The following is a 16,015-nucleotide window of genomic DNA, read 5'->3' as shown; positions in this document are numbered from 1 at the left end:
GATGCTGCAGGGCTTTCGTCGACTGTTACTGCTTTCCCACGAGGCCCCACGCCGCCAGTACAATCGACACACGTGCTCCTGGTGAGCACGTGCTCCGCTGACGCAAGGAGTGAAGTGTAGACACGCACAAGCGACGTAATTACAGAGGCGGCTGTATGCTAGGTTGACTTAATTTTGTAGTGTAACCATGGCCTTCTTACGGCGCTGGGAGCGGTTCTCCCATCGCTCTATGTAACCCCCTCTCTCCCAGAGGCGATAGCTAGGTTGATGGAAGGCTTCTTCCGTTTTCCTAGCACTGTCTATGCCAGGGGTTAGGTCAGCTTAGCCAGGTCTCTCAGGGATGTGGATTTTTCACACCCCTGAGCATCGTAATGTAGCTTTTCAGTGTCGACCAGGCCTGACAGTCATGCACAGCCATCCTCTGGAGGCTGCTCCCACCTTCACGAGTGGCTGGGGAAGGAGACCGCAATATGGCCAGGGCCTCTTACAGCCCCGCTAGAATGCATCCGAGAGCTGTACCTAATGCATGCGCTGCTGCGGGAGTGACTGAAGGACACTAGCTCAGGTACTTGTACAGCACCTGGCGCTTTGGTACCAGAACCAAGAGAGAACCAGGAAAGCTGGGCAACAACTAGGCCCAGCAAGAACCAACCCCTTCTCCCAGTGCTTCGGGGTGAGAGCAGGGGAAGGAGATTCACTCCGAATTAGCGTTCAGCACGGACCACGTCCTATCTCTGCCCCGCACCTGCCTCAGCTGGGACTTTCCTCTGAGCTGCCGGAGTCCCCCTCCTAAACTCCAGCCTCTTCTCTGCCTTTGGGTTGTGAACCAGCAAACACTGGCAAACAATTTCTTTTGAAATCCTACTGCGAGAGAGCAGAGGGAGCTGCCTGCAGGCAGCTTGAAGCCTGAAGCAGGCTTGCTAAAGGACCTGGCCAGAAACACCTGCTCTGGGGAGGGCCCCTCAAGCGCCTGGTTCCTTATAAGATTGCTGAAGCAGTTCTTGAGGGAAGCTGTTACCCTGAGCAGGGCAGCTGCTAGGCAAACCCCAGAACGGGACACCTCCAAAGGAAGGATCCCTTTTGCTCACCCAAGCGTGGGGGTAAGAGCCAGGCCCTGAGCCATTGAGTTTGGCCTCTGAGTTCCTTTTGTTTGAATGAACTCAGCCCAGTTAAGGGGGTGAATGGGTGAGCGAGCGCGTGGAGGCTGGGAACCAGGGCCTGGAAGAGGGGGGATAAAGAGCAGGGCAGTGCGGAGGCACCCCATTCACAAGGGGGCGCATGACGGCGGCCAGCTTGTTTGCGCATAACAAACAGACCCCCTACTCCAGGGGAATCTGGACAACTGTGGGACTCCCTAATTCCCAAACACTCAGCGTCCTGACACACACCGGGGTGGAGACATCCCAAGATGAACAGTCCTTGGGCCAGGCTTTCCCTTGCCTCACTGAAGCTGAGACCAACTCTCCCTCTCACCAAGCAATGAGCCAGCCTTAGCTGACCTTCCCTTGTCCCAGAGAAGCAGGCCCTGCCGCCCTGCTCCAGCTGGCTTTAGTCCTTGGCCTTCTGTCTTCAACTTGGCTTCTGTTTAGGCCTAGACGGGATATAGCTTCCCCTAGGCGGCAGCAACCCCCACCCCCCATCTCCTCCTCCCCATTATGTCCTCTTTCTCTCTGATTATTAGAGCTGGAAACCTGTCTGCTTCTGGCAGGCGGAGCTGGGGTTGCCATCTTTCTAATGGCTGGTAACTGCACCGTTGAGGCCCCACCCCCTGCTCCGCCTCTTCCCTCAAGGCCACACCCCCTGCTCCGCCTCTTCCCTCTCGGCCCCACCCCATGCTCCGCCTCTTCCATCATGGCCCCACCCCCTGCTCCGCCTCTTTCCCCTCCTCCCCCCCCAATGATCAAAGGAACCCGGGACCCCAAGGCTTGTCAAATGGCACCCAGACACACGAGCTGAAACCCGGACTGCTGGGGTGAAAACCCTCGGCTGAGCTACCTTTGTTGTGAAGTGTGCACGCACCGTGATCGACTCCTTACAGAGAAGCAAATGGGTAACTCGTAGTAGTAGCAACTGAGCCTGATTTCCGGGAGTCTGGAGCATTAGGCCTGACGAGGGTGAGCATCCCACTGGATTGTGACCAACCTGGCCCCTTTCCTTCCCTTAGATCAGAGGTTCTCAAACTGCAGGTCGGGACCCCAAAGTGGGTCGCGACTCGTGACCCCATTTTAATGGGGTCGCCAGGGCTGGCTTAGACTTGCTGAGACCTGGGGCCAAAGCCGAAGCCTGAGCCCCGCTGCCAGGGCTGAAGCCGAAGACTGAGGGCTTCAGCCCTGGGCAACGAGGCTCAGGTTACGGGCCCCCTGCCTGGGTCTGAATCCCTTGGGCTTCAGCTTTGGCCTCCTTGCCCAGGGTAGTGGAGCTCAGGCCTTGGCTTCTTCCCTCCCGCTCCGGGCAGCGGGGCTCGGGCAGGCTCAGGCTTCAGTCCCCTCTCCTGGGTTGTGTAGTAATTTTTGTTGTCAGAAGGGGGTCTCAGTGCACTGAAGCTTGAGTACCTCTGGATTAGATGGATCCTGAGTCAGTTATCAACGGTATTCCTATAGGGCCCGATCCAAAGTCCAGATTTCCATTGATTTCAAAGGCCTCTCTGGCAAGGGCCCTCATCTGAAGAGTTGAACCTACTGCCCTAAGGATGGCAGGCAATCACTCATCGACTCTCAGAAACGTAGGACTGGAAGGGACCTCGAGAAGCCATCAAGTCCAGCCCCCTGCGCTGAAGTAGGACCAAGTAAACTTAGACCCTCCCTGATAGCTGTTTTGTCCAACTTGTTTTTAAAAGCATTCAAGGATGGGGATGCGGCGACCTACCTTGGAGGCCTGTTCCAGAGCTCAACTAAAACGCCAGCCACTTCATTGGTATAGCTCATCTTCTTCTTCCAACGTCATTTCCCATCCTCCTGGTGCTGCTGTCTGACGGGCAGCACTTTGGCCGATGTGTCTGACGTCTGTTCGCCCACCATCCGCGTCAGTGAGGTGGAGGTAAACATTTAGGTTGGGATTCATTTTGGGAACATCCCCTGTCTGAAACGTGATCTGGCAGGAACATGTTGAGAGTTCTCGCCAATCCATCGCTGGCATCTTTCGCTGTGTGGAGGGGCAAGGGGCCCTTAGAACTGATGTCTTGGAAATATGTGCTCCTGTTTAGTCAGCGTGCAGAGCGGGCCTTTTTCTTATTGTGCTGCATACATCACTGGAATACAAACCAGCCTTGAGAACCTCTTGACCATAGACCAGTGCTCCCCAGCTGGTGTCTGGGAATTATTTGATGTCCACATAGCAGCAATTCTCTTTTAAGAACAGAAGAACGGCCATACAAGGTCAGACCAAAGATCCATCTAGCCCAGTCTCTGGTCTTCCGATGCCAGGTGCCCCAGAGGGAATGGACAGAACAGGTCATCATCAAGTGATCCATTCCCTGTCGCCCATTCCCAGCTTCTGGCAAACAGAGGCTAGGGACACCATTTCTGCCCATCCTGGCTAATAGCCATTGATGGATCTATCCTCCATGAATTTACCTAGTTCTTTTCTGAACCCTGTTATAGTCTGGGCCTTCACAAAGTGCCTTTGTTGCACTTTATACAGTATTCATTCATTCCACCCTTTCTATGTAACCCTCCACCCCCCGTTGTCCTTCTGAAGCTACCCACAATCAACTGGTGCTTCAAATGGGTCTCAGGAGGTGGTTTGAGAGAAGCCAATGAACAAGGGCATGTTTCAGCAGACGCACGTCAAAGCTAGACGTTCGTCTCTCTTCTCATCCTTCACCCCAGGTCATCGAGATGTGTAAACTCGTATCTTCAGTCCTTGAGAAATAATATAGCCAGAGAACAGTAAGCGAAGCAGCCATTCAGGCTGCTTCACTGCTAAGTGCACCGCTTCTCATTCAGATTTTCAGGGTTGCAATTAACCACCCTTGTGCGGGGAAAAAATCGGCCCTGAGAGTCCCAGGGGTTAACGTGACCGTGTCACATTACCACACGAAATGGTGACACGTAGCTGGGGATTTCAAGTACAGAGACGTCAGCCTTCTTAGTTCCAACAACCACCGTTTATTATTAACGATGACTGTGATGTTTTGTGAACCTTCGACCACTTTTTAGCAAAGGAGCTTGTAGTTGGGGTATGCCTGCTAGCCCCCCAGGTATTTCACCACCACTCAAGCCGTCCTCTGCTGTACCCCGTAGAAGTAACATGAATGGTTAGAAAGAACATCAGAATTCCTAATAGGCTTAAAGGGCATTTCCTGCTTTGGAAGTTATAACTATTCCGAGCTCATTAAACTCAGAGATCAACAGCACCTGTTAGGAACTGCCGAAATAGCTTGGACCATATGGGTGTCTGGTTTGTTCTTCGGTTCCTGATTTCCTCATTCTCCTCTTCCCCTGCTTCCTCCAGCCGAGGATACAGTTGCCAAATCACAGTTATGACAACATGAATGTCTAAGACAACAGGGCCCTTCTATTGGCTCCCTTGTCCACCCCATTGACTTCAGCAGGGGTGACACCTGCTTACATCAGAAACTGATCCAATATTTCGCTCTTCAGAGCAGGCTCTGCCTGCTACTCAGCGTTTGTTCCTCTACGGCAGAGCGCAGGGGAGTCTGCCACAGACTCAACTCCTGAAAAAACTGGCTCATTCACTGGGTGGGTAAAAGAGAGGGGAGACTCCCTGGCTGAGGGAGACCTGGGGTTTCTACAGCTGGGGGAGAGAGACATGAGCAGGGACTGGAACAAGTTGGGGATTTTGCTAGGAAGCCTCCAAAGCATACTGGAGTGTCCAGCGTTCAGTTAATTAATGCAAAAGCATCTGGCAGTGCTGGGCAGCAAGGAGAGTGGTGATGAGGCTGTTGTTGGTGAGTCTCATGGTGCAGCTAAGGCAAAAGAGGGATGGCACCCATATGGCATGCAGGGCCGGCTCGAGGTTTTTTTGCTGCCCCAAGCAAAAAAAATTTTGGCCACCCCCCTTTTGGCATTTACACATTTGCACTTTGCAATGTTTCTTGTTTTTTGTTTTGACTGTTTAAAATTAAAAAAAAAAAGTGAAAACAGAATTTGTAGTTAGTGAAATAAAACAATTTCCTACGAGTGTACTCATTTAATTTTAACAAAATCACAGTTACAAACAATTTGAGTTCAACGATACACTGTAATGAAAAACGTTGATGTCTTCCGGTGCGCCCGGTTTCTCATAAATTAAAAGAATTTATATGAACTGAATGTTTTTGGTTTTTATACTTGCATAGTCTTTTAATAATTCAGTGAAATCTAAATTTTTTTGCAGTGGTACTTTCAACTGAAATTAATGCAAGTCCTGACAAACGATTTTGAGACATGGTGGACCTCAAATAATTTTTTAGTAATTTCAGTTTTGAGACACTGCGCTCACCAGAAGTCACTGGTACTGGTAATGTTAAAAGAATGCGTAATGCTATAGCAGTGTTTGGCATGAAAAATCATTTCTTCCTATAAATTCTAATATTTTTAGAGGAGAAGTTTTAGGACTTATTAGCTCAGATAAAGCTATTAATTCATCATACAGTTCTACTCCATCAGTGTCAGCAGCGTTATCAGTACTGAGCGCTAAATGTAGGTCTTGGCAGTGCTTCTTGAGGTCTTCTTTGGAAAACTGATTTTTAATATTTCCAATATCTTATGCAAATTCAAAAGTTTCACAATGACAATGCAACTGATAAAATCTTTCTTCAATGGAAGTTATAGCTACATCCAAAAACAAAAAACAACATCTTTGGTCTGTGAATACACTACACGATCTATTAATTTGTTCCCCATTTTTCATTTTTTTCTTCATACTGGATGGCATAAATCGACGATTTGACTCATTAAATGGATATTCAAATGTAGGATCTAGTTTTGAAGGACCTTTTTTCACAATTATCATATAATTATCATAAAATAATCATTAGCATTGCATCAGTAATTATTGTCGGCCATGTACTTGGATCCGATCCTTTGTCGGTCTCTCCACCTTCCAATAATTTTTCTTCAGTTTTAGATTTGGATAACAGTTCTTCATTTCTGGACTCTTCAGTTTAAGAGGTAAATCTCTGGATGGATTGTGATTATTCGTCTTTATCAGTTAGCGAAGATAATCTCTGGTCGGATTGTTGTTCATCTTTATCAATTGATAAAGATAATCTTTGGTTTGATTGGTCTTCATCAGTTGATGAATAATCACTTTCAATGGATTGCTTAGAGCTTTCTCCTTGATTGTCGACTTTTTTAAAATACTTATTTGAAGTAAGAGTTTTTCTAATTGTTTGCTGTTTCTCTCTTTGTTGCCAGTAGGCAGCACCGGAAAGTCGTTTTCGTTTTTGTCCCGGCATTTTAGCCCCATAACCACTGGCACCAACGCAACACGGAAATTGGAGCGAATGGCGCCGAGAGGGTGGCACAGTACACACAAGTAATCGTGATTCTTGATTTAATGAATAACCATTATGCACGTTCACATTATGAGTGACCGTATCATGACGTGACACACTATTTTTCACGTCACGCTCCTATCGCACTACAGGAGATTTTTTTGATCTTCATGTATTGGTTTTTTTTTTAAGTACATTGGTGGATTTTTCCACAAAAAAAAAACAAAAAAAAAAAGAAAAAAAAAAAGGGTGGCCAGAACGCTGCCCCTGGAAATGTGCCACCCCAAGCACATGCTTGCTTTGTTGGTGCCTTGAGCCGGTCCTGACAGCACACAAGCACTCCAGATATCAGGGATGCAAATTCAGATATCTCTTGGAGGGGCAAATTCCAGTCCCTGCCCCCTGAGTAGGAACCTTGTTCATAGAATATCAGGGTTGGAAGGGACCTCAGGAGGTCATCTAGTCCAACCCCCTGCTCAAAGCAGGACCAATCCCCAACTTGTTCTGGTCCCTGCTCATGTCTTTCTCCCCCAGCTGTAGAAACCCCAGGTCTCCTCTCTTTTACCCATCCAGTGAATGAGCCAGTTTTTTCAGGAGTTGAGTCTTGGTAAATAGTTCCAATGGTTAATTACCCTCACTGTTAAATTGTACACCTTAATTCCCATCTGAATTTATTTAGCCTCAACTTCCAGCCATTGGCTTGTGTTATCTGAAAGACTGAAGAGCCCGTCATCAAATATTTATTCCCCATGTAGGTACTTATAAACCGTCATCAAGTCAGTTCTTAAGCATGCTGGATCCTTTAGGTGCTGGGGTGCCATGGAGCTGTACATTGTGTGTTTGAAATACACTTTTTTTCAATCTGAGAGGATCAGCCTTTGATAAGCTAGACAGTTGCTTCCCTTTATTGTGCCAAGGACGCGCTATGGAGTTCAGACTGAAGAGTCAGTGAGAGAACGTACAACAAATTTCATGCATCAGAACGGTGCGTAATATCCCCATTATTATTCAACTGATCACTTTTTTTTAGTTCTTTTTTCTTCCATGTTAGTTCATTACGTCAATTTCATCCATGCACAACTGGGCTTCTGCAAGCGATCGCTATTATTAGTAGTAATTTTCATTCCCTTTAAATGTTCTCAGTGATTTTTATGCTGATGGAAGTTGCTGTAGTTAACAGCCTTGGAGACTGGAGTCCTCTGTCTAGCCAGCCACACGTAGCCTGACAAAATCTTTGTCTGCACCCAAAAGATGCACCTAAAAACAGTGTATATACATTGATTTAGGTTAATTAGAGAGACAAGGGGAGTGAGGTGATATCTTTTATTGGACCCAGAGCTCTGTGTATGCTCAAAAGCTGCTCTCTCTCACCAACAGAAGTTGGCCCAGTAAAAGAGATGACCTCACCCACCTTGTCTATCTAATCTCCTGGGACTGACACAATTACAACAACACTGCACACAACATTAGGTTAATTTGGTCAGAGAATTAAGCTAATTTGATATAAACCGGCTGTAAACTGATTTATGGGTGTCTCCATGGGAGTTTGCACTAGTTTAACGAAATAGATTTTAAAACCCATTTCAGGTAAATTGGAGCATAGACCTTTTTTTTTTTTTCAGGTTCACTGGGACTAATTTTGAGTTCATTTACATGGGTGTACTTCAAGAATAACTCCACTGAAGTCTATAGAGCTTCACCAGGGTGAGATCAGAATCAGACCCATTCACCGGGCTCTGCGGATGCCTCCTTCAGGGTGGCGTTGCAGGAGCAGGTGCGGGAGGAGTGCTGATTTCTCCTGCAATGGAATTTTGCTGAAGAGTTTTTCCACCTTGCAGCCTGCTCCCGAGCTGGATCTACGGGTCTAGAATGGGACAATTTTCTTGAGCTCCCCGTTAGTGCTGAGACTGGAATATCTCAGATGAGGCCTCACACGCTAGTTCCCGGGTGCTGGATTGGTCACATGAGGCTTTGCGGCACACGATGGCTCAGTGTTCTGTTTCTGAGGGACAGAGCAGTGAGCTGAGACTTTCCAAAGACGAGGAGCATCAAGACCGCCTGTCAGCTATTCTGTCGCTTGTTCTGAAGGACACGGATTACGCACTCCTCTCCTTGTGCTGCTCGCAGGAAGTTACGTATTAGTGACATTCATGGAATCGTCTCGTCACACGCTGAAAGTGTGCCTAACCCTCATTTTGGCTGGGAAACCCTGATGTCTCCTCTCATTCTAAAGACCTTCCAGACAGAAAGCAAAAGTTGAAACCCACATTGCATTTCTAGAGTGCTTCCGTCTGTGGATCTCAAAGCATATAACTGGCATTCACAACTTCAGCCTTGCACCAGCCCTGGGAATTATTTGTTATTCTGATTTATTTATTTATGCTTTGAATTCACGGTCAAAATGAAAATGGTCTTTGCAGCAGCATTCTGAACGGATATCCGTGGGGCAAAATTGCATTTGTCAAGGTCGGAGACAAGAATGTTGCAGTATTCAAGATGCAAGATGAGAACCTGGGTGAGAGTTTTAGCTCTGTGGATGGATAGACATGGCTGTGTCTTAAGCCTTAAGTAACGTGCATATGGTCACTGAAGACGTCTGTGCCAGAGCTGGGAACAGAAGCCGGAATTCTTGACTGCCAGTGTTTTGCAAATGAGCCACAAGCCTGCCCGTTCCAGGTCTCTATCCTCCAAAGTCTCCATTCTGGATCCTAGCTGTCCTGTCATCCCATTAGGGGCCAACTCTATCAAACTGCCCAGACACGGAAGCTTGCCTGCTCTCCTTTGGTCCAACCCAGTTACTCCTGGATCATTGTTCGGACCCTAATTGCTCCCACCAGACAGCAAGTTGGAATGATTCAGGTTGTGGAATAAAGATGCTAATTATTTAGCTTTGTAGGCCGGAGCCTCGTGTGGAATTGGAATGTTTCCACCAGGCTCCTTGCACACAAATTAACTGAGGTTTAAACACCTCTGCGACCTGACCAAGATCTCACAGTACAAGCAGACTCATTAGATCCCCGCTGTGTGTTGTCCTCTGAGTCCAGTTTAACCGTCAGTGCACTTTTCTGTGTGACGTCCACCTCAAGCAATCCAGGCACAAGCAGATCCCAGGCCACAGTTAGTCAAGTATTTATCACAGCAAGAATTAAGCTTCCTGTCTACATCCACTAGGCCAAGTCCTTAAGGCCCAAAGGCCAAAAGGTTCAGAAGTAGGTACTTACATTTAAGCACCTAAATAAATAGAAGTCCTGAAAATGGAGCTAGCTAGAGAATGATCTGGGTTGTGTTTGGTCTGCAGGAAGGCTATGTCTTGATGATGGTGAAAATCAGGCCAATTACATCGACGCCTAAAGATGGATTTACGTCCCTAGCTTAAGAATAAGAAAATTTTGGCCTAAGTGACTTTTCCAAGGTGTCACTAATTGGCCTCGTTATTGTTACTCTCTGCTGTCAAGTGCCATCTTCAGTTCAAACCTCTAGGGCCACCTTCTAGCTTTTCTCAGTAGGTCGTTCACTTACTGTTGCAATGCGGTGGGGGGGTAGGAGTAGGGGGATGGTATAGTCCAGCTTGGTGCAGGTGGATGTGAATTACCTCTCCAATCTGCTTGCACATAACAAGGACTGCCACTGTCCTTTTTAAATAAACTATTGGCCTTAACAACTCCAGTTTCCATTCGCTCTGGCATTGTCCACTGAAATCCATGGGAGTCTTTCCAGTGACTTGAGTGGGATTTGGATCAGACTGTATACACCACTGGTTCATCATTCATGACATCACAAGGCTGGCCTTTGAAGTAGGCCTGGCACACCTGGGGCGACTGAACGCGTCATGCTGGCCGACCAGGTGTCAGCTCATGCCAAGGTCCCCAGGCCTCAGTTGAACTCTGACAAACACCTAACTAGAATCATTCCTGCTCACCCAGTGTTAGTATTGCTAAAATTAAGTATTAGGATTACCTGAATGTGTTTACACTTTACTGAATGCTTGAGAGTTGCTGCCTGCATTAATCTCCCTTATAATGTCTGTAGCCCATATTGTATTGCAATATTTAAGCATTTGTATTGTGAGTCTCTGCAATTGTGTAAATCACCAAACAGGAGATGGATATTAACTAGTGTGAAATGCTGGTCTCCAACCGAAGGTGTTACATCCTGCCCAACAAGGATGGCCCATGGACACCAGACGGACTATTGTGGAACATTAAAGAGGATAAAAGACTTTGTTTACTCTTCTCCCCCATGAAAGAGTCACGCAAGTGGATTTCTCCCGGCAGCTCAGAGCAGAAAGCTGGGGGAGGAGGTGGGGGGAATAAAACCCCCCTAACAAGAAGAAACTGGATCTCTTTGCTGCTTGGACTCTGTGGCACAAGGTTGTCCAGGCATAAGCAAGAGAACACCAGTGCTTAGCCTGGGTTAGCCCTAAAGGACATATAGAGCTTGCTTATCATAGAAGTGTCTGTTACCTTTTGAAACTTAAGATTGTAACTCATTGTGTGCGTATGTTCACTGGCTTTCACCTCATAAACAACTCTCGTTTCCTTTTCCTATATAATAAATATGTACATAGTTTGTTATAGTACTGGCTCCAAGTGTTGTCTTTGGCGTGAGATCTAAAATGCAATTGACCTTGGGAAAGTGACTATTTTTTTGGGACTGGGTGTAGCCTGAATATAGCTGTGATTCTTGGCATAAGGGACCCTCTGTCACAAAGGCATGCTCACCTGGGTGGCGAGACAGATTGGAGTACCCACGGGCACGGTCTGTGACTCCATGGTTAGGCTGTTACAGTGCCTGAGCAGTTTACACTGGATAATTGCTTGGTGAAATCTAAATCTACAACTCACCGCCAATTCGGAATTTGTGCCCTGGTTCTTAACAGTCTGTCCCGAGGTTGGTAACCATGCTCTTGAGCTGCTGCAGGACAACTTGACCGAGTGTTCTGGGTCCATCTCACCCACCAGCCCCTTCCACCATCATCTTCCCCTCCACATCTCCAGCCTGTCTTCCAGAATCACATTCCTGACTGACTGTGTGTGAAGTTTTAAATGTTTCCAGTGGGCAGGTTGCATTTCAGTCACTCTGGACTCATTGGGTATGTCTACATTGCAATCCGGAGTGGTGATAGCAGCATGCCTTGGTGTACCCCTGCTAGCTTTGATCTAACTAAATCAAAGTTAGCTCAAGTAACAATAACAGCGAAGCTCAGCCTGCCCAGGAACCAGGGTACACACTTGAGCGGCAGCTGCCCATGCTGCCATGGCTTCACCGATCTCGTTACTCGAGCTAGGTTTGCTCTGATTCTAGTTAGATCAAAGCCTGCTTGGCTATGTCTACACACGCTGCAGTCACACTTCCTGACTGCAGTGCATGCAGACCTTTCGTCAGTGGCTCCTTCTGGGAAGTCAATAAACGTTCACCTGAGTAAGGAGCGACTGAAAGCTGGCCAGGGACTTCAGGGTTTGACCTGGTGCCTTCGCTCCCTGTACTGCTCGAACGAGGAGTCAGAGGGTCTAGAACTTACTCAGCTGGCAAGTTCTTTGAAGCAGTGACTGTCTTTCCATTATATATGTGCTAGGTGCCTGGCACCGTGGGGCCCTTATGAGCTACTGCATTAGGAGTAACAATCCTGGTGATAAACTCCCATGGGGTAAATCGGGGTGGTCAACCTGTGGCTCCGGAGCCCCATGCGGCTCTTCAGAAGTTAATATGCGGCTCCTTGTACAGGCACCAACTTTCCAATGGGCCGGGGGGTGCTCACCGCTCAACCCCTGGCTCTGCCACAGGCCCTGCCCCCACTCCACCTCTTCCTGCCCCCTCCCCTGAGCCTGCCGTGCCCTCACTCCTCACCCTCTCTCCCAGAGCCTCCTGCACGCCACGAAACAGCTGACTGGGAGGTGCAGGGAGGGAGGGGGAGGCGCTGCGTCGGGGCTGCCGGTGGGTGGGAGGTGCTGGGAGGCTGCTGACGTGTTACTGTGGCTCTTTGGCAATGTACCTTGGTAAATTCTGGCTCCTTCTCAGGCTCAGGTTGGCCACCCCTGGGCTAAATGGTTATCTGAGTAATGGCAGTACAAAAATTCAGCTCTTTGGTTTTTGGCGTGTGGCAAATTGCCGGCATTACTATGATGGGTTTTACGCTTTCTCTTCTTGGGTGGGGGTTCAGGGCACTGTTTCTTGCCCCTGAACTGGGGTATTAACTGACCCACTAGTGTCCTAGAGGAGGGGAGTGGAGAGGGAGGGACCCGGGCCCGCCCTCTACTCCGGGTCCCAGCCCAGGGGCCCTAGGGATAGCGGTAAACCACTTGAACTAGCGGTTTCTTCCCCTGGGCTACTTCCCTCTCCGGCCCTTCAGCTTGTGGGGCTTCCTGCCCTCCCTCTGCACAAACCAGGTGTCCCTTTACCTAGGCTCTTGGTCTTCTTAGCCCACCGCAGCACTTCTCCAAACTCTCCTCTGCTTCCCTCCAAACTGCTCTCTGCTCCAACACCAATGCACTCTGCTTCAACTCCTTCCCTTGTCTGATTGAAGCAGGGGGTTTTTATCAGGTGACTGGCTTCAGGTGCTTTAATTAGTTTATAGCAAACTTTCTTCCCTCTACAGGGAATAAGGCTCCCTTCGAACCCTCTCCTGCTGCCCTCTGGCCATGCTGCATCACAGGCTTCTGCCTGTTCGATTTGCCTAGCTTGAGTGGCACTTCCCAACTTTGCTAGATTTATAGTTCTGTCCACCCAGGAGTTCTTTTGTGCAGCAGGTCTGTGTTTATTCCACCTTGGCGTTTGGAACTGCTGCCCTTCCTGCAGCAATGCTGGGCTTGACTCTGGAAGATTAAAAACGTAGACAGCGGAGGAGTGAAAAGAGAGTGGTCCCATGCTAGCAAACTAGCTAATGAAGACAATCAATCCTCCGGCTTCAGGATATCAGCTGCTGGCCTACGCAGCTCAGGAAGGAAATTTCCCCTCTGATTTGCAGCCTTGAGCGATTGGCCATTGTGAGGGTCTTTGCCTTCCACTCGTCACTCCTAGAGCCAAGATAGATTGGCCACGGGTGTGCTCTGGAGGGAGAATGCAGGACTAAATGATCAGTGCATGAGTTGGTGTGGCGGAAAGCAGGATACTGGACCTGTGATACAGGGCTAGATCCTCACTTGATGTACATTGTGGGAGGTCTTTAGGGGTCAGTGAAGCTCTGGTGAATTACAGCATCTGAGGTCTGGCCAAAGGGCTAGTATGGCAATTTCCCTGTCGCTCTCAGGGTCAGGCCTTGCATTCCTTCGACCTGCTGCATCGTCAGATTTGTATTCATCACCGAAACGGGAGTAGGCTGAGCCTGGATGTGGGGTGGTAGAGGTCCTGTCCGCAGAGAATGAATCTGAGTTCACGCTCTACATGGGCAGGCTGAGGCCCCGTCTACACTACAGAGTTAGGTCGACCTAAGGCAGCTTCCGTCCAACTCTGTAAGCGTCTACACTAACATGTTGCTCCCCCCGCTGTAACTTGCCCACTTCGCCGACTTACTGACGTCACCTCCGGGAGAGGTGTAGCACTTACGCCGATGCAGTTACGTTGACGCAGTCCCAGCGTAGGCACTGCGTTGCTGACATTGACATTGCCTTTTGGAAGCCGTCCCACAACGCCCTGCGCTGGCAGTTGAATCGGTGCAACTGCTCCTGGCGAGAAGGCGCATTGCCGACGCAAGGACCAGAGCGTGGGGCTGTGAAACCGATTCAATTGCTGCAGAGGCTGCACGTCCGCGTAACTTAGGCAGACTTAATTTTGCAGTGCGGCCTTGCCCTGAGACGTGACGCATGGGGTCTGTTTCTTTGCTGCACGTGCTGGACATATGAAGGGAAACCTCTCTGTATACAGTGGGTGATCTAACACAAAAGGGAATGGGGCACAACGGGTTAATTTAAGAGCTGGGGGGAAGGACACTAAGGCGGTAGGGTTAGAGCGGTGCAGTGAGCTAACACACAGGCCTTTCACTTGAGGCCAGCTTCAGAACCTGGGGTAGGGGCTTTGCCAAACTGAGTTCGAGGCTCCCCCCTTTATCTCGCACATCAGAGAATCGTCACCCAGGGCGATAGGATTAAACGCTAGCAGCTGTCTCCAGTAAGAAGTTCTGGGCTGAGCTACTCAGGCTCGAGGCAGTGGCTGGTGGAAGGAGGGTGCCCTGAGGGCTGAGATGTATTGGCAGAACTGCTGGGGAGCAGAGGGGAGGAGCTCAAATATAGAATCGTAGGAGTGGAAGGGACCTCGAGAGGTCATCTAGTCCAGTCCCCCGCACTCATGGCAGGACTAAGTATTATCTAGAGCAGTGGTTCCCAAACTTGCTCCAGTGCTTGTGTAGGGAAAGCCCCTGGTGGGCCGGGCTGGCTTGTTTACCTGCCGCGTTCGCAGGTTTGGCCGATCGCGGCTCCCAGTGGCCGGGGTTCGCTGCTCCAGGCCAATGGGAGCTGCTGGAAGCGGCGCGGGCCGAGGGACATACTGGCCGCCGCTTTCAGCAGCTCCCTGGAGCAGCGAACCCCGGCCACTGGGAGCCGCGATCGGCCGAACCTGCGGACGCGGCAGGTAAACAAACCGGCCCGGCCCGCCAGGGGCTTTCCCTACACAAGCACTGGAACAAGTTTGGGAATCACTGATCTAGACCATCCCTGACAGGTGTTTGTCTGACCTGCTCTTAAAAATCTCCAACGACAGAGATTCCACAACCTCCCATGGCAATTTGTTCCAGTTCTTAACGATCCTGACAGATAGGAAGTTTTTCCTAATGTCCGACCTAGATCTCCCTTGCTGCGATTTTAAGCCCATCGCTTCCTATCCTGTCCTCATTGAATAAGGAGAACAATTGGTCATCCTCCTCTTTGTAACAAACTTATGTACTTGAAGACTGTTATCATGTTCCCAATCTGTCTTGTCTTCTCCAGATAAACAAACCCAATTTTTTTCAATTTTCCCTTATGTTTTCTAGACCTTTAATCATGTTTGTTGCTCTTCTCTGGATTTTCTCCAATTTCTCCACATCTTTCCTGAAGTGGGGTGTCCAGAATGGGGGACACTACTCCAGTTGAGGCCTTATCAATGCTGAGTAGAGCAGAAGAATTACTACTTCTGTCTTAATTACAACACTCCTGCTAATACATCCCAGAATGGTGTTAGCTGTTTTTGGAATAGTATTACCTTGTTGACCCATATTTAGTTTGTGATCAACTATAGCCCCCAACTCCTTTTCTGCAGTACTCCTTCCTAGGCAGTCATTTCCCATTTTGTAGGTGTGCAAACTGATTGTTCCTTCCTAAGTATAGTATTTTGCATTTGTCTTTGTTGAATTTCACCCTATTTAATTCAGACTATTTCTCCAGTTTATCAAAATAATTTTGAATTCTTATCCTGTCCTCCACAGTGCTTGCAACCCCTCCCAGCTTATCATCCGCAAACTTTAGGAGTGTACTGTATGCCATTATCCAAGTCATTTATAAAGCTTGTGTAGACCCGGACCCAGGACAGATCCCTGTGGGACCCCACTTGATATACCCTTCCAGCTTGACCTGTGATCCATTGATAACTACTTTCTGAGTACAATTT

This window comes from Natator depressus, chromosome 3 (genome assembly GCF_965152275.1).
Source record: "Natator depressus isolate rNatDep1 chromosome 3, rNatDep2.hap1, whole genome shotgun sequence".
Classification (NCBI taxonomy): Eukaryota; Metazoa; Chordata; order Testudines; family Cheloniidae; genus Natator; species Natator depressus.
Note: the sequence above shows the minus strand (reverse complement) of the source record.